Source organism: Procambarus clarkii, chromosome 61 (assembly GCF_040958095.1).
Source record: "Procambarus clarkii isolate CNS0578487 chromosome 61, FALCON_Pclarkii_2.0, whole genome shotgun sequence".
Lineage (NCBI taxonomy): Eukaryota > Metazoa > Arthropoda > Malacostraca > Decapoda > Cambaridae > Procambarus > Procambarus clarkii.
The window spans coordinates 590,907-610,331 of record NC_091210.1 but is presented as its reverse complement, the minus strand read 5'-3'; positions in this window follow the sequence as shown (position 1 = coordinate 610,331).

Here is a 19,425-nt window from a genome sequence, read left to right as displayed (position 1 = left end):
CGGTGTTACACAGTACACGAGACAGAATCCTTCACTGTTCACTACTAATTCCTCGGAATTACAAGTTTAAGGTTTCTCTCATAACACTAAAACCTTCTCTAGATCGTCTCACTGCAGTACCTTCAAGCTAAGATACGATAGATGGCGGAAGACGATTACTCTAGCCGATATTAACAGCCTCACTCAGTTCAGTTGCACTGAGATGGCGTCTCACAAACACGCGGCTTAGATGTCTCAGTTCACACATAAATCGCTGGAAACGTCTTTCCGATATACCGGATTCGTACAGACGGCACCCAGAAAGATAGCACGACGATAAGCGTGACTTTAGTAACGTTGCTGGCGATATTTCACGATGCTTGGCCATTAGCACGAGAAGTACATCTTCCTATCTTGAGGTTATCTTGAGGTGATTTCGGGGCTTTAGTGTCCCTGCGGCCCGGTCCTCGACCAGGCCTCCACCCCCAGGAAGCAGCCCGTGACAGCTGACTAACTCCCAGGTACCTATTTACTGCTAAGTAACAGGGGCATTCAGGGTGAAAGAAACTTTGCCCATTTGTTTCTGCCTCGTGCGGAAATCGAACCCGCGCCACAGAATTACGAGTCCTGCGCGCTATCCACCGGGCTACGAGGCCCCTATGGCAACGTTCTACGTAAGAATTATTTTTTTTGCGTCAAAACGGCCCTAGGATACCATGCGGCACCCCTCAGCGTCTTGACCAATCACGGCTCAGCATTCCTGAGGCCCAAGAGCCTTGGCCAATGGCGCACCTGCCTCACGACGCTACCCCCTCTCTCACGAGGTGGACACGTGATAGGAGGGGTGGTCTACAGTCGTTAACCCCCCCCCCCCATACCTCCCTCTCTACACTTGACTGTACAAAAAATTTCCTTGAAATCAACTCCCTCCTGTAATTTCCTTCACAGACCTGAAGGTCAGAATGACATCAATGGCTAGCAAATGTCACGGGCTGTCCAACGACACCCAACACGACTGTGGAAAAGTTATATTCAGAAAGTTGAATCACGGTGCACATCACTGGTGCACTATGCAATTTCGTACTTCATCCAGTGCACGAGAGAGCAGGAAAAATATGTCTCCTGATGAAAAGTACTAGAACACTTAACCTACTGGTTGTCCACCGATGCAATCTTTAGATTGCTACTGGAGTAGTTGCACACTCCAAGGCCGATTAATAGCAAGGGCCTGTCATAGAATTGTTGAAAACTTCGCCTTTCCCTGTTCTAATGGACGCCTCCCACTATTGTTTATTTCACTGGAAGCGAAATACACCCCACAATTTTACCAGCTCGATGGTGCACTGTGCACGAGCTGTCACACACACTTTGACAGCTCACTTCCGGCTGAGTAGTAGTGGGTGGAGACTCCGTTTTCTATGCGTCGTCGCCCTGGGAGACTTAGGGTGACTCCTCCGGTTCATCCTGGGTAGTGTTACATGACTTAGGCACGGAGTGATGCTCGGCTCCAGGGCCAGGCTCTAGCCAGCTCAACGCCTCGAAGCTAGGCTGGACCCCAAGCTCTGCAGCTCCGGCTTCAGTCTGTGTCATACCAGACACTCTAGCAACACTTTGGGATGGACTACCTGGAGAGGCACTATCTTCACTCTCCTCTGACCTTGATGACGCATCATCACGTTCCTCAGCTGTTAAGTGCAGACCGCTTACCTCACTGAGCATCGGGTCACTGACCTGCTCCTCTGGCGTGTGCGACCTGCTTAACCAATCAGCACCCACATTATCGGCCCCCTTGATGTACTCGACCCTGAACTAAAACTGCTGTAAGAATAGAGCCCACCGCATAATCCTAGGATTAGCGTTCTTCAATATACTCAAGTGGCTAAGAGGCTGATGGTCTACTTGGAAGGTGAACCACCTTCCATACACATACTGATAGAACTTTTTAATGCCTACCACAGCTGCCAACAGTTCTCGCTAGACCGTCGAGTACCGATGCTCTACGTCACTCAACTTCCGGCTGTAGTAGGCGACCGGCCACACTAGGCCGTCATGCTTCTGCTGAAGTACAGCTCCCACTCCTGTGTTGGAAGCATCAGTTCTGAGGATGTATTCCTTATCCTCGTCGGGTAGCCGCAAGATAGGCTGCTCGACCATCTTTTTCAAGCAAGCGAAAGCAGCACCTTCCTCTCCCGTCCAGTTGACCTTAGTAGGGGCAGCCTTCTTTGTCAACTCTGTTAAGGGATAGGTTGCAGAGGCGAAGTTTGGAATAAACTTCCTGTAGTAACCCACCAGACTAAGGAATGACCTCACCTGCGTCTTGGTGGTGGGTGGTACAGCATTCTGTATCTTCTGTATCTTATCCGGGAGGGGATAAGGGCAGCCGGGCGGCCGAGCGGACATCACGCTGGTTTTGTGATCCTGTGGTCCCGGGTTCGATCCTGGGCGCCGGCAAGAAACAATGGGCAGAGTTTCTTTCACCCTATGCCCCTGTTACCTAGCAGTAAAATAGGTACCTGGGTTTTAGTCAGCTGTCACGAGCTGCTTCCTGGGGGTGAAGGCCTGGTTGAGGACTGGGGCGCTGGGACACTGAAAGCCCCGAAATCATCACAAGATAGATAATCTCAAGATATCAGGTAGAGGCCTGGAACAGCCTCCACCGATCACATGCCCAAGGTACTTGATCTCGGCGCATCCCATATCACACTTGGTAGGTTTGGCGACCATGCCAACTCCTTGCAGCCATGAGAATACCTGTCTCAGCAGTTGCAGATGCTCCTCCCAAGTGGTAGAGTGGATAAGTACATCATCCACAAATATTTCCACCCCTTTGATGCCCCCCAGGACCTTCCTCATAGTCCTATTGAACACTGCTTGGGCATTCACCAGCCCAAAGGGAAGAACAGTGAATTGATACAGACCTTCACTAGTCATGAAAGCTGTGCATCTCTTGCTGTCTTGATGCAGTGGGATCTGCCAGAATCCCTTCGTCAGATCCAGCTTTGAGAAATAATTGCTTGGCGCCAGCCTAGTGAAAATCTCATCTTTGTTAAACATGGGTTCTGCATCAAACTTTATGACCGAGTTCAATTTCCTGAAATCAAGACAAAACCTTACTCCCCCATCAGGTTTCTTCACTATTACCATGGGGCTGGAGTAGGGGAAAGTAGATTTTTCAATCACACCTTCTCTTTCCATCTCCTTCAGTTCAGTCCTGACCTGGGGAACTAGAGTAGTGTAAAGTGCGACTAGAGCGACGTGCGCCATCTGCCCAGGTGGCACTCTTGAGTGCCACCTGGACAGGTGTTGCGCGTCGCTTTAGTCGCATAGGGTTTGGGGGGAATTTCCCCGGAAGTTTGGCGCGTGTCGGACGCGTATGAGTGTCCGGTGTTAGGGTAAGTGGTCAGGAAAGATGGGAGGTCATGTTGTTGGGGAATGTAGGAGAGTATGTGGGTTATGTGGTAGAGTAAGAAATACACGGATAAGAGTGAGAAATGAGGAAAGAGTAAATGAATATGTATGTGTGTTTGCCGTAGACTTAATCCTGTGTGTAGATAATAGTTTTGATGATAGGAAGTAAGCTATGTAGAGGCTGAGTGTAGGTGAGAGGGGTCCAGTGTAAAGTGCGACTAGAGCGACGCGCGCCATCTGCCCAGGTGGCACTCTTGAGTGCCACCTGGACAGGTGTGGCGCGTCGCTCTAGTCACAAAGGGTTTGGGGGGAATTTCCCCGGAAGTTTGGCGCGTGTCGGACGCGTGTGAGCGTCCGGTGTTAGGGTATGTGGTCAGGAAAGATGGGAGGTCATGTTGTTGGGGATGTAGGAGAGTATGTGGGTTATGTGGTAGAGTAAGAAATACACGGATAAGAGTGGGAAATGAGGAAAGAGTAAATGAATATGTATGTGTGGTTGCCCTAGACTTAATCCTGTGTGTAGATAATAGTTTTGATGATAGCAAGTAAGCTATGTAGAGGCTGAGTGTAGGTGAGAGGGGTCCCAACATAGCGGATATGTTGTTGTTTGGGGTGGGGGAGGGGTGGGGGAGGGAGGGAGGGAGGGAGGGAAGGGTGAGGGGAGCTTCCCCTATGCGTGAGACTGCTCAGGGGTCATTTGCGGTTTGACAACCATTAGCTTCCCCTACAGGAAGCCGTAAGTGGTAGAGGAGGGTAGGAGAGAGCAGAGTCCAGGAGGAGTGATGTGGTCCATTTGCCTTAATGGTTTTTCGATGTCTTAAGACAAGTCTTGGAGATGTTCACCCCAGCATGGCTCTACCTCCACTGCGATTCGTTAAGGAGGGGGCTAGGGTTTTACTTCCGCCAGCAGGGGGCTCACCTGTCATCGTCAATCACCCCTACCCCTCCCATACCATCAGGGGGCCCCCGCTCCATCCCCTCCATTACCTTCTAGAGTGGGGCACCCCTCTTCCCCTTACCTTCTAGAGTGGTACAGACCAGGATCACATACCATCACATCGACCTGAGAAGTGTCACCACATGGCACATCACTTAGTAAACTCAGTCAAAGTCAGTAGGTTAGCGTTTACTAAAAGAGGGAAACATTTCACATCGTCACGGAGACGCGATCTCTAACTACAAATTGTTCTTGTTAACTGTGATCATTGAAATGTATGCATGTTTACTCAATCTCTATCACCTCTTCTTCCTACAGCCATTACTGTTGTGCAGAGCTTGTATCACACAACGGCGTTATCATAGCAAGACAATGTCACAGAATGTTCAAGACTCCTGAATGAATGAAACGGCAATCCGTCATTAAGGTCTAACCTTCGAGGCGGTTTGAGACGTTGTGAGATGGACAAGGTAATGGGATGGCCTTACCCTCTCCCCATCCACCCACACCAAACCCCTACCCCCTCCCACCCCCTCCAAGCCCAAACCATCACTTCACCCTTCCCAGACCAGATGTTCTGTGCACAGCCTTTAGTATTTTTTTCTGATCATATGTATAAACTTGTATCGCAATGTGACGAACATGGTATCATCATTCTTTGCTCAAATAGCATTTTTTAAGAATATCCAGTCATAAGCTGGTCTTCAATCTTATTATTATAACAAATCATAATTTGTTGTAAACACAACTGCATGGGATATACTTAGCAGTCAGTCAGTGGTTTCTCTCTGTATATATCTCTCTCTATATATATATATATCTCTCTCTATCTCTCTATCTCTATATATCTATCTCTATATCTGTCTCTCTATATCTATCTCTCTATATCTATCTCTCTCTATATCTCTCTCTATCTCTCTCTCTCTCTCTCTCTCTCTCTCTCTCTCTCTCTCTCTCTCTCTCTCTCTCTCTCTCTCTCTCTCTCTCTCTCTCTCTCTCTCTCTCTCTCTCTCTCTCTCTCTCTCTCTCTCCATATCATTTAATAGTTGGAGAAAGTAACATCAATTCCTTTCTCCTGCCGCTGCTGTTCACCTATTTTTTTTTAATTTCACTTAGACTGACAGCGCACCAGAGGATGGACGACTAATGTCAATTTTCGAGCCCCCATCACTCTCACCCTTACAACCTTGTAAGGTAACACGACCAACATGATGACATCGTTCTTTGCCCAAATATCATTAATGTAACGTGATCAATATAGTAACTTCGGTCTTTGCCCAAATAACATTTTAAGAGTAATGAGCAACTTTCTGTCCGATGTCTGAATAATGAAATGTAAACCATGTTTAGCCATTACATCCAAACACAATAAAATATTACCACAAGCTTGTTTAGTTCTTGTATCACATAACGTATCGTAGCGTTTATTCAACAACTGGTAGACATAACATAATATAGCTTCATATTCACTGTGGTAAAACAAACACACACACACACACACACACACATCACGGTCAGTCCTCGCTATAGCTCAAACACGCCGTTCATTCTCTCTCCCTTAGGTGAGCATTGTTCCACACATACAAATTCCAAGCAAAGTAAACATATATAAGACAATGTGGAAAAACATAGTCTTGATACTATTATTAAATTGACTTGTTCATTATCCCCGAGTTCAAGGTTGTCTCTTAAGACCAACATCGTCCAAATGTAAATACCAATCGATGAGAATAAGACCGGATGAGTCGATAGTGAAATAGCTCTGGGCTATGTCTATTTTCAGTTCTTGTAACACAGTCAATGTAGCGTAATGGGAAAACAGACTTTCTACTGCCTACATAAATAGCATTTGAAAATGTATGCAAGTCTAGACAATCTCCTATAGCCCTTACATTCTAAACACAAATAAAATATTAGCACACGCTTGCATCGTATTATATCATTATTAAGTAACGTGGAGATCAACTTTCTGGCTGATGTCCGAATATCATTATTGAAATGTGAACCCCATTTAGCCAAACACAATATCTCCATTACATCTCATAGCACATAAATATTACGGTCTGCAAGTTTTAGCCCTCTGTAACACAATGTAACGTAACGTACCGTAATGCAAATCAACTTTTTGCAGTCCCAAATGTCATTTTGAAACGAAAAGTGAGGCTTAGTCCATCTCCATTACATCTCTTACCATATAAATATTGGTGTCTGCAAGTTTTAGACCCTGTTACACATTGTAACGTAATGTGGAAATCATCATCATCATATTTCTACAGACCAAATAACATTTTTAAATGAAAGTATGGCTTAGTCCATCTCTATTACATCTCTTACCATATAAATATTGGTGTCTGCAAGTTTTAGACCCTGTTACACATTGTAACGTAATGTGGAAATCATCATCATCATATTTCTACAGACCAAATAACATTTTTAAATGAAAGTATGACTTAGTCCATCTCCATTACATCTCTTACCATATAAATATTGGCGTCTACCAGTTTTAGCCCTCTGTAACACAATGTAACGTAACGTAACGTAACGCAAATCAACTTTTTGCAGTCCAAAATGTCATTTTGAAACGAAAAGTGAGGCTTAGTCCATCTCCATTACATCTCTTACCATATAAATATTGGCGTCTACCAGTTTTAGCCTCTGTAACACAAGGTAACGTAACATAAAGTAACGCAAATCAACTTTTTGCAGTCCAAAATGTCATTTTTTAAAATGAAAGTATGACTTAGTCAATCTCCATTACATCTCTTACCATATAAATATTGGCGTCTACCAGTTTCAGCCCTCTGTAACACAATGTAACGTAACGTAACGCAAATCAACTTTTGCAGTCCAAAATGTCATTTTTAAATGAAAGTATGACTTAGCCCATCTCCATTACATCTCTTACCATATAAATATTGACCTCTACCCGTTTTAGCCCTCCGTAACACAATGTAACGTAACGTAACGCAAATCAACTTTTGCAGTTCAAAATGTCATTTTTAAATGAAAGTATGACTTAGTCCATCTCCATTACATCTCCTACCATATGAATATTACGGTCTACCAGTTTTAGCCCTCTGTAACACAATGTAATGTAACGTGGAAAATCAACTTTGTCGGATGACCAAATAACATTATTGAAAATGACATCCATGTTTAGGCATTACATCCAAACACAAAGAAAAATATTACCGCTTTTCTTGAGAAATTTATATGTGGAGATCATATCTCCAGAGTCCACACAATAAGCCACACATCACACATCTTCTGTTTTCAAATCACAGCTCGCATCTAATTTAATGTTATTTTTTTTTTTTGCAGAAACTATGTTTTGAGAATATGCTCAATGTCAGCAATTACTATTCGTATCATCAAACTCCTTTCAGTCATCAAAAAACAAGCAGAGGTGTCGCATAAACCACTAAAGATTTGATGTATGCAAGGTACATCATTTTTGACAATTCTGTCGCCGACACACCTTAGCGAGATGACTGCGCGCAACAGTACCCTAGCACTCTTAATAATTTTATTCAAGCACTGTTAACATAGCATAATGTAAGATTTTTTTTCACATTTCATATCGCGTGTGAAGATTAGAGAGAGAAGGCAAACATAGCTTGCAGCTAGTCAAAACTTATCATAACAGATATGATTTCACAGAGTTTTCAACCTTTGCCAGTTTTTCAATGTTTTCTCTTCACTTGTGCTAAGTGAGTCAGACAAAATGTGACATTTCATTTCATTATTAGCCAGGCAATATGCTATTAGCTAGATAGTCAAAACATATAACAAGCATTATTTCACAGGAATTTTTTCTAGCAAATATGCTTCCTTTAAGCAGTTCAACACATCAAACACCAGCAGTCCGCGAAATTCCCTTTAGTCAATAATCATCCTTTACAGTATTTCTTGACTAAAATAGCACTCCAAAACATAAGTGGTCATTTTTATTCTCACTGTCGCACTATAGTCAATAATTTGTTTCGCAGAGTGACAAGTTATGCTTAGTGACGAGATTTCACGGTGAGCATAGTTTAAGAGAGTTCACACTGTATTAATTAAGGTCATGGATATCTTATGTTTTGTTTAAGAAGATCATTACTTCTTATTTTTAACATTTTTCTTGCCCCCCAGCTTTCAGTCTTCTCTTATTCTTTTTCAAATAAAGTTTGCTTACTGTTTTCAAGTAGATTGGCTTCACATTACATATATTAATCAATTTTCAAATTCAGTTCAGTTTCTTTTCAATATCACAGCTTTGTTGTCCCCCTGCCAGTATCTAGTTGAAGACCTCTTATTATCAATGTCATTAATACTGCTATCATCAACCATGTATTGGATGTCTCAGACATTCAGTTAACAACGTAGTAAATGTTTAATGAACGTGAGAATCACTTCATGTGCGCTCATTTTAGTTTAGTTTAAAGTTTTCCATCTTGAATTAATACTACTATCACCAACTATGTATTGGATAGCTCAGACATTCAGTTAACAACTCAGTAAGTGAAAATCACTTCATGTGAGCTCATTTTTAGTTTAGGATAAGGTTTTTCCATCGTGAAATACTATTATCATTAACCAGGTATTGGGTGGCTCTACCATTCAGTTTACAACTCAGTAACTGTTTACTGAACATTGTTATCCCTCCATGCGACCTCATTGTTTAGTTTAAAGTTTCTCCATCGTAAAAAAATAAAATATTACTATCACCAGCCATGTATCGGGTGGCTCAACCATTCAGTTTACAACTCAGTAACTGTTTACTGAACATAGATATCCCTCCATGCGACCTCATTTTTTAGTTTAAAGTTTCTCCATCGTAAAAAATAAAATATTACTATCACAAACCATGTATTGGGTGACTCAACCATCCAGTTTACAACTCAGTAACAGTTTACGGAACATAGATATCCCTCCATGTGACCTCATTTTTTAGTTTGAAGTTTCTCCATCGTAAATAAAAAATAAAATATTACTATCACAAACATTGTATTGGCCAGCTCCGGCATTCAGTTTACAACTCAGTAAGTGTTTACTGAATGCAAAATCGCTACATGTGTGGTCATTTAGTTTAAAGTTTCTCAATCTTAAAATATTACTCAGCAAAGGTCACTCAACGAACCGAATGTGCGCGCTGCGTTTTTATCGCTTAAGCGTAAAAACAAAAATGTGTATACTCTTTTTACTCTTCTGACCTTAGTTCTCATGCTACGTATTTCATTTTGGTACCAACGTGTTCGCAATACAATTCTCTAGAAGAACATTAGTAAAATAAGTCACGAAACATATAGGGATACCAGCACCAAATAAATAACTACGTAGATGACTCGCCGTGAGCGCCCATCAGCAACAAAATGTTTTTACTCTTGGGATTGTAATCACCTCCACACTTGTTCTACAGCGTTAATTTTGGTATCAATGGACTCGCAATGAAATTCCCAACACGGTGATATGAATATGAGCGTAGAATAATGATGCAGCCCGCCCGCAAGAGTGTGGGAAGTGGTGAAATTGTTACCCGGTATCGGTGACGGGACGACGCACGGCGCTTTGAAAGTTTATACTTATTTCACTCTCATGACATTAATTTTCTATGTACGTCATTCATTTTTATGTCAATGTGTTCGCAATAGAATGTTCTATGTGCCCATAGGTAAAAAATATCAACAAAGCGTAAGTTAGAATACCGACAAATATAAAACGACGCTGGAACATATCAGTGAGCGTCAAACACACACAAAATATTTTTACTTTTGTTATGTTTGTCAAGATTATACTTGTTGCACACAGTTATTTTTGGTTGTATATTGATCGGAATAAAATTCCCTAAACAGACATATGCATATAATACATGATATGGGGGAAGAATTACCAGTATAAACGGCTAAAGTCACCCACCTGCAACCCGTTTGGGACAAAATACCATTTGATCGAAGTTATCCACACCTTTCATGAACTTATTGTACCATGCAGCCTAGTGGTGAGAAAGAGAGCCTCATAGCGAGCAGTTTGAAACAAACCCAAAGTAAATCGGATAAAAATTGAATTTTATACAAATATTTTAAAAGTAGACATAACTTTATGTCCACTATGCGTTTACGTTAGACGAAACCGAACGCGCCGGCGCGTCCAGATAGCGCGAAAGTGTTTTAACACGTGTGAGCATTTAGTTTAGTTTTAAGTTTCACAATCAATTAAATACTATCATCAACCCCGTATTGGGCTGTCGGGCATTCAGTTATCCACTCGGTGAGTGTTTACTGAACGTCGAAATCATTTCCTGTGTGCCCATTTTTTACTTGAACCCGTCTCCACTCCAAACCAGTCAGGACCTGCGGTCCCGACTCAGACCGCAGGTCCGGTTTGGAGTGGAGACGGGTTTGTTACGGCCCTCTCGGGTCGCAACCGGGTTCTTTCTCTGATGTTGTTAGAGGTAGGGTATCCGGCCTCAAGCTAGTAGTGGCTTTCAAGGGATGTGATCCGTAACGCAAGTAAATAAAAGGGGAAGGGAGACAAAGGCAAAAACTTAATAATATAATTGTCACCATCACCATAAATAATATATATCTTATCACACGGGGGAGGTATTAACACTATTATATACAATGTGGTCTTCCTCTGAAGACACGGAGTGTTCCACGGTGCTCGACGATGCTAAGCTCTTGGTCCTCTTGTGGCCTCACGACGAATCCTTTGATTCTCTTGAGTCTACCCTGGCTACAGGCCAGCCAAATCACAGTTCCACTGGGGGCACCGTCGTGGAGGCCGTCAACCACACATCCAGCCCGTAGCTGGCAGGTTCCAATCAGCAACGCTGGTTAGGCCACTCCACGACTGATACTAGGGTAGCGAGCCCTAGTCAGGAGCCTCGTGTGATCCCACAGACCACTCTCCTCGCCACAACACCCCAGTGGTTAAGCGTCTCCACCAGTCAGTCCCGGGTACGACAATCCCGCAGCTGCCACGTCACAGACAGGCTAACACCACAGTGTTCATCCGGGGGGTGACTCACAGCTGCTGCAGCAAATACTTGGAGACAAGACGGCTGCCTTGGGTAGACTGATCCACTGTCCGATTCAGCAGTCCCAGGTCGACTCTGTAATCAGACACGTCATCAGTAATAGGGACACTCTAGGGCACCTCACTTACAGGCTTAGACACAAACGCCCACCTATCCACTCCATAGATGGCGTTGCTGTCTAAGCGTCACCTCACCAGAGGTCAGCAGCGGCTGTATTATGAGCTGATCAGGACGGGAAACTAGCCCTTGTGGCCAGTATATCTCGTCCTCAATAGATGGCGTCGTCCATTTGGAGGGGGTTTCGGGAGCTGACCCACAGATGGCGTGGTCGTCACTGCTCCGTGCTCGGACGCTGGGCTCGGGTCCGTAACACCACCCCACCAAAAAGAATTTGGTTTGGGGTTCTATAAAGAAAGACACAAACCAAATTAGTACGCGGATACAACTCCAAATGGACTCACGTACTTTATAAACTGGAATGGCAAGGATGTCTTTTCAACAGAACTGTACTACTGGGGAACTCTGGCACAGATAAAACTTGAAGATGGTAGGCAATGACCTGCCTGTTGCAACTTCCCACACCTTCACCGAGATGTCAATCCGGAGCATAATCTCACATCTCCCGAGTAAGGATCGATATCTACGCGATCTGGGGCGACTCGACACTTCCTTGTGTCGTGGCACTGATGATGGCTGGTCACAGACTGCTTTTCTAGTACCGGTCCGGTAGTCCTTTAGGGAGACGGGAACCTGGAATACAGGGGTCTGATAATTTAGAGTGACAGCGACAGTGGGTAAGTCAATACTTACTGCATACTCGCCTACTAGGTCCACACCTAGTTCCAACAGAGCTGCTTGTACACCGAAGATGGCATTCGCTCTGCCACCGTCAGGTCGACCAACGTTCCGTATAACGCTGCATCTAGGCTCAGCCATCACACGGGGGGTGTCAACCTGTCGGAAATAGTCACTCTTAATGTCACATCTCATACCTCCCGTATCTACCATCATCTTCCAGGTCCCTCCTTTGACTGCAATACTCGCAGCGCAAATCTCCAATCCCTGGGATCTCTTCGCGATGTTCATGGGAGCCATCATCTGTCGGGCCGTCCACTGGTCCTTACTGAGGGTACTTATAAGAATAAAACAAAATACTGCTAGGAAACATTTGGTTAACTTAGGGACAAGTTTCCTGAGCTTGAAATGTCCATAGCCGGCTATAACCATTAGCCTGGTTTGGACCGAAGAGGGCACTAAAACCTTTGCACGTACCTCACATACCTCCGACGTCTGGGGAATCTCTGGCCGGTTCAATGAACGCTGTACCTTGCCATACCATAAGTACACATCCGCCTTCGCTCCAGACTCTTTGGTATTCATGGGTACTTGCACACGAGACCTCTCTTCTCGCTCAGTCGCTTCTGCCATCATAACCTCATGCTTCTTGTCGGGAAACGATTCAGGAGACTCTGCTAGAATACTGTCAATCTGTAGGCGAGAGGAAGGATTAAACATGTTATCTATTTCCAGGTCTGTCTGTGCCTGGATATTACCACTGCCTGCTCTTACCTCAGACCTTGCTGTTCCGGCTGACTCGTCCTCAATTTTGGGATGATTGTTGCTCCAATCTGTCACCAAGTCGTTGGCTAGTACCAAGTCAATCCCAGCTATAGGGAGGGTATCGACTACTGCCAACGCACATGTGCCGCTGAAGTAAGGCGAGTCGAGATGTACCGACACTAAGGGGGCGATGTACTGCGTCATAGGAAACCCAACCAGGACAACCTTTTGTCTCCCTTCCACACTCACTCCCTCGGGTAACGAGTTTCTCACGACCAGGGACTGGGCTGCTCCACTATCTCTGAGCACTACAACTGATCTACCAGTGTGATCACTCGTTACGTACCCGCTTGAAGTGTGAGGGGCGAACAAACTTGGTCCTTCCTGCGTAGGCGTAGACTGGCTTCCTGCTGGTGGTGTCACACAGCTCATCAACATCACCTCCCTACGAGCGCCGTTACCTCTTCTGCCTCGGCACATAGCAGCTACATGCCCTTTCTGCCCACAAGTCCAGCACACCATATTCCTCCTCGGACTCCGGTGTTTCGGACTGTTAGGACTAGTCCTTCGAGGGCTACTTGGGGGCGTCTTCTCAGTGCTTCGTGGGACGGGTCTCTCCTCTTCCTGATGAGGTTTGTCAAACCGGCGGGGGTAATTCCTCGGGACGTACTTAGCAGAAGGCCTATACGTTAGGATGTATTCCTCAGCCATGGTGGCTGCCGCACTCAAGGTCTCTACCTGCTGTTCCTCTAGGTACGTCTTCAGATCTCCAGACAGACAGTCTTTGAAGTCCTCTAACAGTATGAGCTGCTCGAGGTCTCCTTTAGTCTCCACCTTCCGAGAGGTACACCATTCCTGGAAAAGTCGCTCCTTGATGGTGGCGAATTCGGTGAAAGTGTGCTCTGAGGTCTTTTTCAGGTTCCTAAACTTTTGCCTGTACGCCTCAAGTACCAATTGGTATGCCATGAGCACGACCTTCTTCACCTTGTCATAGTCGCCAGAGTCAACAAGGGACAACGTGGAGTAGGCGACTTGGGCCTTCCCAGTCAAGACGGACTGTATCATGATGGCCCAATTCTCCTTTGGCCACTCCAAAGAGGCTGCGACTTTCTCGAAGGCTGCGAAGAACTTCGAAACTTCCTTCTCGTTGAACTTCGGGACCATTTTGATGTTCCTTACCGGATCGAAACTACTGGTTTCCGTTGTTGGCCTCCGACCACCTAACCGCAATACTTCTAGCTCATGTTGTCTCTCTCTTTCCTCTCTGTCTCGTCGTTCTTGCCTGTCTCGTTCTTCTCTTTCTCTTTCTCTTTCTCGCTCTTCTTTCCTTTCTTCTAATTCTAAACGCCTCATCGCCATTTCTTTTTCTTTTAATTCTCGTTCTATTTCTAACTTCTTCCATTCTATCTCATGATTTATTTCCAAGGCACGCATTTTGACTGTAAGTAAACTTATATTTAGCTCACCTGCATCACTGTCAATGTCACTGCCTTTATCTTCCTTTTCAGTGGAAGCTACTTCCTCACTTTCTTTTGTACCTTGTGCCTCACTTTCTTGTTTCTCATCGGCCTTCAAATGCCAGTGAACCTTGGACAAGATCTCCACACGGGAATCACTGGCACGTATCTTGATCTCCAGGTAGGCACTTACTAGTACGAGTTCCTGTTTTCCCAGATATTTCAATCTGGCAAGACAGTCCTCCCTGTTCAGAAAAGCCTGAACATCGTCCAGATCGTCGATGGTCTCTTTTTCTGCCATTGTCACTTGGTACACTAGCACTTAACACACCGCTTTTGTTAGCACTTAACGCACCGAGCACTGTTCTACGTCAATATTGCACTTTATCGCACCAAACACTGCACTTGCCAATATTGCACATAATTACCGGGCACCGCACTACACAATATTGCACTTAATCACAGCGAACACCGCACTCTACAATATTGCACTGAATCACTCCGAGCACCGCACAGGACGTATAGCGTCCTAATAGTCACACACAGTGGGAATTATTTACAGGGATTGCGCCACTTCACCACCCCTGTCAAACATACTTGACATGGGGTCGGATCCCGCTGGGGATGCCAATTATGTTACGGCCCTCTCGGGTCGCAACCGGGTTCTTTCTCTGATGTTGTTAGAGGTAGGGTATCCGGCCTCAAGCTAGTAGTGGCTTTCAAGGGATGTGATCCGTAACGCAAGTAAATAAAAGGGGAAGGGAGACAAAGGCAAAAACGTAATAATATAATTGTCACCATCACCATAAATAATATATATCTTATCACACCGGGGAGGTATTAACACTATTATATACAATGTGGTCTTCCTCTGAAGACGCGGAGTGTTCCACGGTGCTCGACGATGCTAAGCTCTTGGTCCTCTTGTGGCCTCACGACGAATCCTTTGATTCTCTTGAGTCTACCCTGGCCACAGGCCAGCCAAATCACAGTTCCACTGGGGGCACCGTTGTGGAGGCCGTCAACCACACATCCAGCCCGTAGCTGGCAGGTTCCAATCAGCAACGCTGGTTTGGCCACTCCACGACCGATACTAGGGTAGCGAGCCCTAATCAGGAGCCTCGTGTGATCCCACAGACCACTCTCCTCGCCACAATACCCCAGTGGTTAAGCGTCTCCACCAGTCAGTCCCGGGTACGACAATCCCTCAGCTGCCACGTCACAGACAGGCTAACACCACAGTGATCATCTGGGGGGTGACTCACAGCTGCTGCAGCAAATACTTGGAGACAAGATGGCTGCCTTGGGTAGACTGATCCACTGTCCGATTCAGCAGTCCCAGGTCGACTCTGTAATCAGACACGTCATCAGTAATAGGGACACTCTAGGGCACCTCACTTACAGGCTTAGACACAAACGCCCACCTATCCACTCCATAGATGGCGTTGCTGTCTAAGCGTCACCTCACCAGAGGTCAGCAGCGGCTGTGTTATGAGCTGATCAGGACGGGAAACTAGCCCTTGTGGCCAGTATATCTCGTCCTCACTAGATGGCGTCGTCCATTTCGAGGGGGTTTCGGGAGCTGACCCACAGATGGCGTGGTCGTCACTGCTCCGTGCTCGGATGCTGGCTCGGGTCCGTAACAGGGTTCAAGTAAAAAATGGGCACACAGGAAATGATTTTGACGTTCAGTAAACACTCACCGAGTGGATAACTGAATGCCCGACAGCCCAATACGGGGTTGATGATAGTATTTAATTGATTGTGAAACTTAAAACTAAACTAAATGCTCACACGTGTTAATTTCCACATTCAGTTAACACTCACTGAGTTGTAAACTGAAAGACTAAGCCAGCCAATGCATAGTTGATGATGATAGTAATATTTTAAGATTGAGAAACTTTAAACTAAATGACCACACATGTAGCGATTTTGCATTCAGTAAACACTTACTGAGTTGTAAACTGAATGCCGGAGCTGGCCAATACAATGTTTGTGATAGTAATATTTTGTTTTTTATTTACCATGGAGAAACTTTAAACTAAAAAATGAGGTCACATGGAGGGATATCTATGTTCAGTAAACTGTTACTGAGTTGTAAACTGGATGGTTGAGTCACCCAATACATGGTTTGTGATAGTAATATTTTATTTTTTACGATGGAGAAACTTTAAACTAAAAAATGAGGTCGCATGGAGGGATATCTATGTTCAGTAAACAGTTACTGAGTTGTAAACTGAATGGTTGAGCCACCGATACATGGCTGGTGATAGTAATATTTTATTTTTTTACGATGGAGAAACTTTAAACTAAAAAATGAGGTCGCATGGAGGGATATCTATGTTCAGTAAACAGTTACTGAGTTGTAAACTGAATGGTTGAGCCACCGATACATGGCTGGTGATAGTAATATTTTATTTTTTTACGATGGAGAAACTTTAAACTAAAAAATGAGGTCGCATGGAGGGATAACAATGTTCAGTAAACAGTTGCTGAGTTGTAAACTGAATGGTAGAGCCACCCAATACCTGGTTAATGATAATAGTATTTCACGATGGAAAAACCTTATCCTAAACTAAAAATGAGCTCACATGAAGTGATTTTCACTTACTGAGTTGTTAACTGAATGTCTGAGCTATCCAATACATAGTTGGTGATAGTAGTATTAATTCAAGATGGAAAACTTTAAACTAAACTAAAATGAGCACACATGAAGTGATTCTCACGTTCATTAAACACTTACTACATTGTTAACTGAATGTCTGAGACATCCAATACATGGTTGATGATAGCAGTATTAATGACATTGATAATAAGAGGTCTTGAACTAGATACTGGCAGGGGGACAACAAAGCTGTGATATTGAAAAGAAACTGAACTGAATTTGAAAATTGATTAATATATGTAATGTGAAGCCAATCTACTGGAAAACAGTAAGCAAACTTTATTTGAAAAAGAAAAGAGAAGACCGAAAGCTGGGGGGCAAGAAAAATGTTAAAAATAAGAAGTAATGATCTTCATAAACATAACATAAGATATCCATGACCGTAATTAATACAGTGTGAACTCTCTTAAACTATGCTCACTGTGAAATCTCGTCACTAGGCTTAACTTGTCACTCTGCGAAACAAATAATTGACTATAGTGCGACAGTGAGAATAAAAATGACCACTTATGTTTTGGAGTGCTATTTTAGTCAAGAAATACTGTAAAGGATGATTATTGACTAAAGGGCATTTCGCGGACTGCTGGTGTTTGATGTGTTGAACTGCTTATAGGAAGCATATTTGCTAGAAAAAATTCATGTGAAATAATGCTTGTTATGTGTTTTGACTATCTAGCTAATAGCATATTGCCTGGCTAATAATGAAATGAAATGTCACATTTTGTCTGACTCACTTAGCACAAGTGAAGAGAAAACATTGAAAAACTGGCAAAGGTTGAAAACTCTGTGAAATCATATCTGTTATGATAAGTTTTGACTAGCTGCAAGCTATGTTTGCCTTCTCTCTCTAATCTTCACACGCGATATGAAATGTGAAAAAAAATCTTACATTATGCTACGTTAACAGTGCTTGAATAAAATTATTAAGAGTGCTAGGGTACTGTTGCGCGCAGTCATATCGCTAAGGTGTGTCGGTGACAGAATTGTCAAAAATGATGTACCTTGCATACATCAAATCTTTAGTGGTTTATGCGACACCTCTGCTTGTTTTTTGATGACTGAAAGGAGTTTGATGATACGAATAGTAATTGCTGACATTGAGCATATTCTCAAAACATAGTTTCTGCAAAAAAAAAAAAAATAACATTAAATTAGATGCAAGCTGTGATTTGAATACAGAAGATGTGTGATGTGTGGCTTATTGTGTGGACTCTGGAGATATGATCTCCACATATAAGTTTCTGAAGAAATGCGGTAATATTTTTCTTTGTGTTTGGATGTAATGGCTAAACATGGATGTCATTTTCAATAATGTTATTTGGTCATCCGACAAAGTTGATTTTCCATGTTACGTTACATTGTGTTACAGATGGCTAAAACTGGTAGACCGTAATATTCATATGGAAGGAGATGTAATGGAGATGGACTAAGTAATACTTTCATTTAAAAATGACATTTTGGACTGCAAAAGTTGATTTGCGTTACGTTACTTTACGTTACATTGTGTTACGGAGGGCTAAAACGGGTAGAGGTCAATATTTATATGGTAAGAGATGTAATGGAGATGGGCTAAGTCATACTTTCATTTAAAAATGGCATTTTGGACTGCAAAAGTTGATTTGCGTTACGTTACGTTACGTTACATTGTGTTACAGAGGGCTAAAACGGGTAGAGGCCAATATTTATATGGTAAGAGATGTAATGGAGATGGGCTAAGTCATACTTTCATTTAAAAATGACATTTTGGACTGCAAAAAGTTGATTTGCGTTACGTTATGTTACGTTACATTGTGTTACAGAGGGCTAAAACTGGTAGACGCCAATATTTATATGGTAAGAGATGTAATGGAGATGGACTAAGTCATACTTTCATTTTAAAAAATGACATTTTGGACTGCAAAAAGTTGATTTGCGTTACGTTACGTTACGTTACATTGTGTTACAGAGGCTAAAACTGGTAGACGCCAATATTTATATGGTAAGAGATGTAATGAAGATGGACTAAGTCATTCTTTCATATAAAAATGTTATTTGGTCTGTAGAAATATGATGATGATAATTTCCACGTTACGTTACAATGTGTTACAGGGTCTAAAACTGGTAGACACCAATATTTATATGGTAAGAGATGTAATGGAGATGGACTAAGCCTCACTTTTCGTTTCAAAATGACATTTTGGACTGCAAAAAGTTGATTTGCGTTGCGTTACGTTACGTTACATTGTGTTACAGAGGGCTAAAACTGGTAGACGCCAATATTTATATGGTAAGAGATGTAATAGAGATGGACTAAGCCATACTTTCATTTAAAAATGTTATTTGGTCTGTAGAAATATGATGATGATGATTTCCACGTTACGTTACAATGTGTTACAGGGTCTAAAACTTGCAGACACTA